The following is an 11,623-nucleotide window of genomic DNA, read 5'->3' on the forward strand; positions in this document are numbered from 1 at the left end:
CGCGGTAGAGCTACCGTAGGTCGCCGTCCGACTCCCATCGCACCCAATCGCCATGCAAGCTCCGTCTTGGCGCCGAGCTTCACCGCCGGGACCGGAAGCTGGCCGTTAGCGGATGCTGATTTTCTGATTTGGAAGCAAAACGAACCATCAGTGGGGGAGAAGATAAGGTAGTCGGGGCCACGCCGCGCGGGACACGCGTCGTAGCGACGAGGCGACTTATGCGTTGTTGTTATCATTCGCCTGATTCTAATCATTTTCCTAAGAAAAATTGGTCCAAAATCAAGATAAAGGAGACATGCATGAACCAAGGTTGCACCCCGAAAGAACTGATGACTCTCATCATCGCCCTATCATTCGACCCGGGACCGCCACACAGATTTATATATCACATAAATACACATGTTGGACCCGAGGCCGCGCACTACATGAGCCGATGACGGTCACCCACACGACTAGACACGACATCCTACGACATTGAGACACTCGCTCTAGTCGTTACTTCTACATCCACACCGTCCCTGAGGTCGCTCACCCCGCTTAGCCGATGGTGAGACTCGAAGACAATGCAAGCCACCTATGCCTTGTTGAATACGGAACCTCCAGGGCGACACCCCAATGGGGGAGTGACGGGACAACTCACCGCCGCTCCAGCCGAAGTCAAAACTTGAGTTTTCACTCGCAGAGCTCGAGATCCAAAAGTTAAAGGAAGGTGAAGGGGCTCCACGATGATGCCTCCAATGAGGTTAATGACGTCCTATGACGCCATCGTCGCCGGCATCGATCGAGGGCGGTGCTAGGATTTCACCTGGAGTTCACCAAGCCCGAACATCCGTCGGAGTAACAGGAGATGTACCTCTTCCACAACTCGATGTCATCAATACCCACTATCATGATCAGCAAACCACGATGGCACCTCCACTGCCATGGCCACGCAGAACCACCCATGTTGGTCTATCAAAATCCGGGGTACCCCAAGAAAACGAGCCTAGGGCTTGAAAGGAACTTCGGGCGAATAAAGCTCACCAACAGCTTCACCCGAGGAGGCTAGGCTCTCGAGTGATCTAGAAGGACCGCCCTATGGTTAACCCCCGCGAACACCCCCCCTCTCACGGGAGCCTGCTTTGGAGATTTGGATGGGACGCATACAATCATCCGAGGTGAGTGGGCTCCAATGGAAGGTTGTGCTTACCAAGGTCATCAACAGTGTCGTATGAAGATTCACCCGCCCCGTGCGTATGCTACAGAAGCAGTGGCAGCGACTACCAACTCTGTACAAGAGTGTACGATCGAGAGTACGTCTAGGGGGTGATTAGACTACTTGACTAGATTAAAAACTTAACCTTTTCCTAATTTTCTCGGTAGGCAAGTTTTGGTGGTTTTACCAACTCTAGCACACTATACACATGCAAGTCTGCGATCTGTGTTGCGGAAGTAAAGACATTGCAAGTGAATGTAAAGGAGGGATTGGAGAGATCAAACAAGACACATAGATTTTTTGGTGTGGTTTCGATAGGTGGTGCTATCGTACGTCCATGTTGATGGGGACTTCAACCCACGAAGGATAACGGTTGCGCGAGTCCACGAAGGGCTCTGCTACTTGTGAGTTGTGTTGGATTTTCCCACGAAGAGGAAGGGTGAAGCAATATAGGAGCGGTAAGTATTTCCCTTAGTTGAGAACCAAGATTTATTGAATCAATAGGAGAATCAAGACAAATTCCGGTCATCGGACCTACACACACAAACCAAACACTTTCATCCAACGTGGGGCAAGAGGGTTGTCAATACCCTTGGACTCGTTACTTACAAGTATTAATTCTGATAGATATAGATATATAAAAATAAAAATAAAATAAAAAGTGAAAAAAGGAAGGAACGTATTTAGGTTTTTAGCAAATTGATTAAGTAGACCCCGGGGCATAGTTTTCACTAGAGGCTTCTCTCTCGAAAGCAAAGCATACGGTGGGTAGACAAACTACTGTTGGGTAATTGATAGAAAAGCGCATAGTTATGATGTTATTCATGGCAATGATTATGCATGTAGGCATCACATCCATAAACAAGTAGACCAAAACGATTCTGGATAAACTACTATTACTCCACCGATCGTCTGTTATCCTGCATGCATCTGTGGTATTAAGTTCATAACAAATGGAATGATGCTTGGGGGCAAGATGACATGATGTAGACAAAGTAAGACAAACAATATGGTCACACTCTGTTGTTTCATCTTTAATAGAAACAATACAAATACGTGTCTTGTCCCCTTCTGTCATTGGGATATAGAGCACCGCAAGATTGAACCTACTACAATGCACCACTCCCAGTGAAGATAAATCAATCTAGTTGGCCAAGCAAAATGTATAGATCGGAGAGAAATACAAAGCTATAATAATCATGCATAATAGAATTCAGAGAAGACTCAAATACTTTCAATAAACAATCTCATCATAAAACCAAAATTCATCGGATCCCAACAAACACACTGCAAAACAAGATTATATCGGATAAATCACTACGAGAAGCGCAGAGAACATGGTATTGAAGAAGCCATCTAGCTACTAGTTATAGATCCGTAGGTCTGTGGTGAACTACTCGCACATCGTCATGGAGGTAGCAAGGTTGATGTAGAAGGCCTCCGTGATTGAATCCCCCTCTGACAGGGCACCAAAAAAGGTCTCCATATGGGATCACGGCGGGACAGAGACTTGCGGCGGCGAAAAAAGTGTTTCGAGTGGCTCTCTGATGTTTCTAAAATATTTTAGAATTTATGGAGGCAGAATTAGGTCAGAGGTACCACGAGGGTCCCACGAGCTCAAGGGGCGTGCCCCGAGGCTCGTCGCCACCTTGTGGCTCCTCAGGTCTTCCCCTGAGGTTCCCTCGATCTCTTTTGGTTTAGAAAAAATCATTAAAAAGTTTCATTATGTTTGGACTCATTTGGTATTGATTTCTGCAAAAGTTAAAAACACAAAACACAGGAACTCGCATTAGGCACTAGGTTAATAGATTAGTTCCCAAAAATGAGATAAAATAGCATATTATTGCATGAAAAGTATCCAGGATTGATATTATAGTAGCATGAAACATAAAAATATATAGATACGTTGGAGACGTATGAGCATCCCCAAGCTTAATTCCTGCTCGTCCTCGAGTAGGTAAATGATAAAAACAAAAAAATTAATGTCGCATGCTACCCAACATGTAATCTCTTTTAGGTATAAGTGTTGAGAAATGATGAAGTATTTGATATTAACATAATAATATCCATGAATATAAGAAGAATATTCATTACTTTTTCAAAGTACATGATCCTTAGAAAATGTAATCCCTACTAATTTTATCATATTAGCATGGCATGACTCCTTCACCGTGTAAGTACAAATTATGAGCCCCTGCTGTCAAACTAGGCAATTGGATCGTACTTATGATGCGCTTCGGTATTTTCAACTTCATGCAATACGTGAGCATGAGCCATCGTTATAGCATATAGGTGGGATACATTATGGTGGTGATGATCAAAGGAGTAAAAAGTGGAAGAAAATATCGCATCAACTAGGCAGACTAACATGCTATGGAGATGCCCATCAATCGATATCAATGCGAGGAGTAGGGATTGCCATGCAACAGATGCACTAGAGATGTAAGTGTATGAAATCTCAAATGAAACTAAGTGGGTGTGCAACCAACTTGCTTGTTCATGAAGACCTCGGGCATTTCAGGAAGCCCATCATTGAAATATACAAGCCAAGTTCTATAATGAAAAATTCTCACTAGTATATGAGAGTGACAACTCGGGATACTCTCTATATGAAGAACATTATGCTACTTTGAAGCGCAAGTTTGAAAAAAGGAAAGTAACATTGCCCCTTCTCACTTTTTCTCTCATTTCTTTTTTCCTTTTTTTCCTTTTTTTTCTTTTCTCTTTTTTGTTTTTTCTTTTTCTACTTATTTTCTTGGTGGGCTCATTTGGCCTCCCTCATTTTTTTATTTTTCATCTGGAGTCTCATCCTGACTTGCGGGGAATCATAGTCTCCATCATCCTTTCCTTGCCGGGACAATGCTCCAATAATGATGATCATCACACTTTTATTTACTTACAACTCGATATAATGATGAATTTATACAAGATGATTCGATATGAATGCCTCTCGTAGTGTACCAGGATGTGCAATGATCTAGCATAACATGTAAACAACGATGAACGGTGGCTTTGCCACAAATACTATGTCAGCTCTATATGATCATGCAAAACAATATGATGATGAACACACAAATCATATGACGGAACGATGGAAGTTGTATGGAAATATTTGTCAGAATGGTTGTGGAAATGCCATGATAGGTAGGTATGGTGGATATTTTGAGGAAGATATAAGGAGGCTTGTGGGTGATAGAGTGTATCATATGACGGGGTTTGGATGCACCTGCGAAATTTGCATCAACTCTCGAGGTGAGAAAAGGCAATGCATGATTGATGACCCACAAGTATAGGGGATCAATCATAGTCCTTTCGATAAGTGAGAGTACCGAACCGAACGAAGAGTAGAAGGATGTTGGAATTATGCCCTAGAGGCAATGCTAAATAAGTTATTATTATAATTCATGTATCAAGATAATCATTTATTATCCATGCTATAATTGTATTGAATGAAGACTTAGATACATGTGTGGATACATAGACAAAACACTGTCCCTAGCAAGCCTCTAGTTGGCTAGACAGTTGATCAAGGATAGTCAGGGTCTTCTGACTATGTACAAGGTGTTGTTGCTTGATAACTGGATCACATCATTGGGAGAATCATGTGATGGACTAGACCCAAACTAATAGATGTAGCATGTTGATGGTGTCATTTTGTTGCTACTGTTTTCTGCGTGTCAAGTATTTATTCCTATGACCATGAGATCATATAACTCACTCACACCGGAGGAATGCTTTGTGTGTATCAAACGTCGCAACGTAACTGGGTGACTATAAAGATGCTCTACAGGTATCTCCGAAGGTGTTCATTGACTTAGTATGGATCGAGACTGGGATTTGTCACTCCATGTGACGGAGAGGTATCTCGGGGCCCACTCGGTAATACAACATCACATACAAGACTTGCAAGCAATGTGACTTAGTGTAAGTTACGTGATCTTGTATTACGGAACGAGTAAAGAGACTTGCCGGTAAACGAGATTGAAATAGGTATGCGGATACTGACGATCGAATCTCGGTTAAGTAACATACCGAAGGACAAAGGGAATGACATACGGGATTATATGAATCCTTGGCACTGAGGTTCAAACAATAAGTTCTTCGTAGAATATGTAGGATCCAATATGGGCATCCAGGTCCCGCTATTGAATATTGACCGAGGAGTCCCTCGGGTCATGTCTACATAGTTCTCGAACCCGCAGGGTCTGCACACTTAAGGTTCGACGTTGTTATATGCGTATTTTTGTTATATGGTTGGTTACCGAATGTTGTTCGGAGTCCCGGATGAGATCAGGTACGTCACGAGGGTTTCCGGAATGGTCCGGGGACGAAGATTGATATATAGGATGACCTCATTTGATTACCGGAAAGTTTTGGGAATTACCGGGAATGTACCGGGAATGACGAATGGGTTCCGGATGATCACCGGGGGAGGGGGGAAGCCTACCCCGGGGAAGCCCATAGGACTTAGGGGTGCCGCACCAGCCCTTAGTGGGCTGGTGGGCAAGCCCAAGAAGGCCCCTGCGCAGGATAAGAAGAAAATCAAAGAGAAAGAAAAAAAAGGGAAGTGGGAAGGAAGGGAAGGACTCCACCTTCCAATCCTAGTTGGACTAGGATTGGAGGAGGATTCCTCCTCCCCCCCCCCCTTCGGCCGACCCCCTTGGGGCTCCTTGAGCCTCAAGGCAAGGCCCCTCCCCTCTCACCTATATATACGGAGGTTTTAGGGCTGATTTGAGACAACTTTGCCACGGCAGCCCGACCACATACCTCCACGGTTTTTCCTCTAGATCGCGTTTCTGCGGAGCTCGGGCGGAGCCCTGCTGAGATTAGATCACCACCAATCTCCGGAGCATCGTCACACTGTCGGAGAACTCATCTACCTCTCCGTCTCTCTTGTTGGATCAAGAAGGACGAGATCATCGTCGAGCTGTACGTGTGCTGAACGCGGAGGTGTCGTCCGTTCGGCACTAGATCGGAGCGGATCGTGGGACGGTTCGCGGGACGGTTCGCGGGGTGGATCGAGGGATGTGAGGACGTTCCACTACATCAACCGCGTTTATTAACGCTTTTGTTGTGCGATCTACAAGGGTACGTAGATCTGAAATCCCCCTCGTAGATGGACATCACCATGATAGGTCTTTGTGCGCGTAGGAAATTTTTTGTTTCCCATGCGATGTTCCTCAACAGTGGCATCATGAGCTAGGTTCATGCGTAGATGTCATCTCGAGTAGAACACAAAAGTTTTTGTGGGCGGTGATGTGCGATTTGCTGCCCTCCTTAGTCTTTTCTTGATTCTGCGGTATTGTTGGATCGAAGCGGCTCGAACCGACATTACTCGTACGCTTACGAGAGACTCGTTTCATCGCTACGAGCAACTCCGTTGCTCAAAGATGACTGGCGAGTGTCGGTTTCTCCAACTTTAGTTGAATCGGATTTGACCGAGGAGGTCCTTGGAGGAGGTTAAATAGCAATTCATATATCTCCGTTGTGGTGTTTGCGTAAGTAAGATGCGATCCTACTAGATACCCATGGTCACCACGTAAAACATGCAACAACAATTAGAGGACGTCTAACTTGTTTTTGCAGGGTATGCTTGTGATGTGTTATGGCCGGCGATGTGATGTGATATATTGGATGTATGAGATGATCATGTTGTAATAGTTAATATCGACTTGCACGTCGATGGTACGGCAACCGGCAGGAGCCATAGGGTTGTCTTTAAACTAATGTTTGTGCTTGCAGATGCGTTTACTATATTGCTAGGATGTAGCTTTAGTAGTGATAGCATGAGTAGCACGGCAACCCCGATGGCGACACGTTGATGGAGATCATGGTGTGGCGCCGGTGACAAAGAAGATCGTGCCGGTGCTTTGGTGATGGAGATCAAGAAGCACGTAATGATGGACATATCATGTCACTTATGAATTGCATGTGATGTTAATCCTTTTATGCACCTTATTTTGCTTAGAACGACGATAGCATTATGAGGTGATCTCTCACTAAAATTTCAAGACGAAATTGTGTTCTCCCCGATTGTGCACCGTTGCTACAGTTTGTCGTTTCGAGACACCACGTGATGATCGGGTGTGATAAACTCAACGTTTACATACAGCGGGTGCAAAACAGTTGCACATGCGGAACACTCGGGTTAAGCTTGACGAGCCTAGCATGTGCAGACATGGCCTCGTAACACATGAGACCGAAAGGTCAATCATGAATCATATAGTTGATATGATTAGCATAGGGATGCTTACCACTGAAACTATCCTCAACTCATGTGATGATCGGACTTGAGCTAGTGGAATTGGATCATGAACCACTCAAATGACTAGAGAGATGTACTTTTTGAGTGGGAGTTTAGCAAGCAATTTGATTAAGTTAAACTCTAATTATCTTGAACATAGTCTAAGTCCACTTTGAATACATTTGTGTTGTAGATCATGGCTAACGCGACAGTCACCCTGAATTTTAATACGTTCCTAGAGAAAGCTAAGTTGAAAGATGATGGAAGCAACTTTGTAGATTGGGCTCGTAATCTTAAGTTGCTCCTGCAAGCTGGGAAGAAGGATTATGTCCTTAATGCTGCGCTAGGAGATGAACCACCCGCTACGGCTGACCAAGATGTTAAGAACGCTTGGTTAACACGTAAGGAGGACTACTCAGTAGTTCAATGTGCAGTCTTGTATGGCTTAGAGCCGGGACTTCAACGTCGCTTTGAGCGTCATGGAGCATATGAGATGTTCCAGGAGTTGAAGTTTATCTTTCAGAAGAACGCCCGGATCGAGAGGTAAGAGACCTCCGATAAATTCTATGCTTGCAAGATGGAGGAGAATTCGTCTGTCAGTGAACATGTGCTCAAAATGTCTGGGTACTCAAATCGTCTAGCTAAGCTGGGGATTGAACTCCCGCGAGAGGCTATCACTGACAGAATTCTTCAGTCACTGCCGCCAAGCTATAAGGGCTTTGTGTTGAACTACAACATGCAAGGGATGAACAAGTCACCCGGCGAGTTGTTCGCGATGTTGAAAGTCGCAGATTTAGAACTCCGTAAAGAGCATCAAGTGTTGATGGTGAATAGGACCACTAGTTTCAAGAGAAACGACAAAGGAAAGAAGGGTAATTCGAAGAAGAGCGGAAAGCCTGTTGCCAATCCGACGAAGAAACCCAAAGCTGGACCTAAGCCTGAAACGGAGTGCTATTATTGCAAGGGTATGGGTCACTAGAAGCGCAACTGCCCCAAGTATCTGGCTGATAAGAAGGCGGCCAAAGAAAAATCAGGTATATTTGATATACATGTTATTTATGTGTACTTAACCAGCTCTCGTAGTAGTGCCTCGGTATTCGATACCGGTTCTGTTGCTCATATTTGCAACTCGAAACAGGAACTGCGGAATAAGCGAAGGCTGGCAAAGGATGAAGTGACGATGCGCGTGGGAAATGGTTCCAAGGTTGATGCAACCGCCGTCGGCACAGTTTCACTTCAGTTACCATCAGGATTAGTTATGAACTTAAATAATTGTTATTTAGTGCATGCTTAAGCATGAACATTATATCTGGATCTTGTTTATTACGAGACGGTTACTCGTTTAAGTCATAGAATAATGGTTGCTCTATTTCTATGAGTAATATCTTTTATGGTCATGCACCCAATGTGAGAGGATTGTTCATATTGAATCTTGATAGTGATAATACACATACACATAACATTGAGACCAAAAGAGTTAGAGTTAACAATGATAGCGCCATGTTTTTATGGCACTGTCGCTTAGGTCATATTCGTGTAAAGCTCTTGAAGAAATTCCATATCGATGGACTTTTGGAGTCACTTGACTTTGATTCACTTGACACGTGCGAACCATGCCTCATAGGCAAGGTGACTAAAACTCCATTCTTCGGAACAATGGAGCGTGCAAGTGACTTGTTGGAAATCATACATACCGATGTGTGTGGTCCGATGAGTGTGGAGGCACGCGGCGGATATCGTTATTTTCTCACCTTCACTGACGATTTGAGTAGATATGGTTATGTCTACTTGATGAAACACGAGTCTGAAACATTTGAAAAGTTCAAGCAATTTCAGAGTGAAGTTGAAAATCATCGTGACAAGAAGATCAAGTTCCTACGGTCTTATCGTGGGGGTGAATATCGGAGTTTCGAGTTTGGTGCTCACTTAATACAATGTGGAATTGTTTCACAGTTGACACCGTCTAGAACACCATAGCGTAATGGTGTGTCCGAACATCGTAATCGTACTTTATTAGAGATGGTGCAACTATGATGTCTCTTTCCGATTTGCCGTTATCGTTTTGGGGTTATGCATTAGAAACAACTGCATTCACTTTAAATAGGGCACCATCAAAATTCGTTGAGACGACACCATACGAACTGTGGTATGGCAAAAGACCAAAGTTGTCATTTCTTAAAGTTTCGGGATGTGATGCTTATGTCAAAAAGCTTCAGCCTGAAAAGCTGGAACCCAAAGCGGAAAAGTGCGTCTTCATAGGTTACCCAAAAGAGACAGTTGGGTACACCTTCTATCTCAAATCCGAGGGCAAAGTGTTTGTTGCTAAGAATGGAGCTTTTCTCGAGAAGGAGTTTCTCTCGAGAGAATTGAGTGGGAGGAAGATAGAACTTGATGAGGTTGTCGAACCTCTCATCCCTATGGATGGTGGCGGAGGGCAAGGGGAAACTCTTGTCGTTGCAACGCCAGTTGAGGAGGAAGTTAATGATGATGATCATGAAACTCCGGATCAAGTTCCTGTCGAACCTCGCAGGTCGACGAGACCGCGTACTACTCCAGAGTGGTACGGTAATCCCATCTTATCAATAATGTTGTCGGACAGCAATGAGCCTGCGAATTATGGAGAAGCAATGGTGGGCCCGGATTCCAACAAATGGCTGGAGGCCATGAAGTCCGAGATAGGATCTATGTATGAAAACAAAGTGTGGACTTTGGAAGTATTACCTGAAGGCCGCAAGGCTATTCAGAACAAATGGATCTTTAAGAAGAAGACGGACGCTGACGGTAATGTGACTTTTTATAAAGCTCTACTTGTGGCAAAGGGTTTTTCACAAGTTCAAGGAGTTTACTACGATGAGACGTTCTCACCCGTAGCGATGCTTAAGTCCATCAGAATCATGTTAGCAATAGCTGCATTTTTTGATTATGAAATCTGGCAGATGGATGTCAAAACGGCGTTCCTTAACGGTTTCCTTAAGGAAGACTTGTATATGATGCAACCCGAAGGTTTTGTCGATCCTAAAAATGCTAACAAAGTATGCAAGCTCCAACGATCCATTTATGGACTCGTGCAAGCATCTCGGAGTTGGAATAAACGCTTTGATGAGGTGATCAAAGCATTTGGGTTTATACAAGTGGTTGGAGAATCTTGTATTTACAAGAAAGTGAGTGGGAGCTCTGTGGCGTTTCTATTATTATATGTGGATGACATATTGTTGATTGGAGACAAGGTGGAGTTTTTGGAGAGCATAAAGGATTACTTGAATAAAAGTTTCTCTATGAAGGACCTAGGAGAAGCTGCTTACATTCTAGGCATAAGATCTATAGGGATAGATCAAAACGCCTGATAGGACTTTCACAAAGCACATACCTTGATAAAGTTTTGAAGAGGTTCAAAATGGAACAGTCCAAGAAGGGGTTCTTGCCAGTTTTACAAGGTACGAGATTGAGTAAGACTCAGTGCCCAGCAACTGATAAAGATAGAGAGCATATGAGCACCGTCCCCTATGCTTCAGCCATAGGTTCTATCATGTATGCAATGCTGTGCACTAGACCGGACGTTAGCCTGGCCATAAGTATGGCAGGCAGGTTCCAGAGTAATCCAGGAGTGGATCACTGGACGGCGGTCAAGAATATCCTGAAGTACCTGAAAAGGACTAAGGAGATGTTTCTCATGTATGGAGGTGACGAAGAGCTCGCGTAAAAGGTTACGTCGATGCAAGCTTTGACACACATCCGGACGACTCTAAGTCATAGACCGGATACGTATTTATTCTTAATGAGGGTGCGGTAAGCTGGTGCAGTTCCAAGCAAAGCGTCGTAGCTGATTCTACATGTGAAGTGGAGTATATGGCTGCCTCGGAGGCGACTAAGGAGGGTGTTTGGATGAAGCAGTTCATGACGGATCTTGGAGTGGTGCCGAGCGCACTGAATCCAATAACCTATTTTGTGACAACACGGGTGCCATTGCCTTAGCAAAGGAACCACGGTTTCACAAGAAGACCAGACACATCAAACGACGCTTCAACCTCATCCGCGACTACGTCGAAGGGGAGGACGTAAATATATGCAAAATGCACAAGGATCTGAATGTAGCAGACCCGCTGACTAAACCTCTTCCACGGGCAAAGCATGATCAACACCAGAACTGTATGGGTGTTAGATTTATTACAATGTAATTCGCATGG

Source organism: Hordeum vulgare, chromosome 6H (genome assembly GCF_904849725.1).
Source record: "Hordeum vulgare subsp. vulgare chromosome 6H, MorexV3_pseudomolecules_assembly, whole genome shotgun sequence".
Classification (NCBI taxonomy): Eukaryota; Viridiplantae; Streptophyta; class Magnoliopsida; order Poales; family Poaceae; genus Hordeum; species Hordeum vulgare.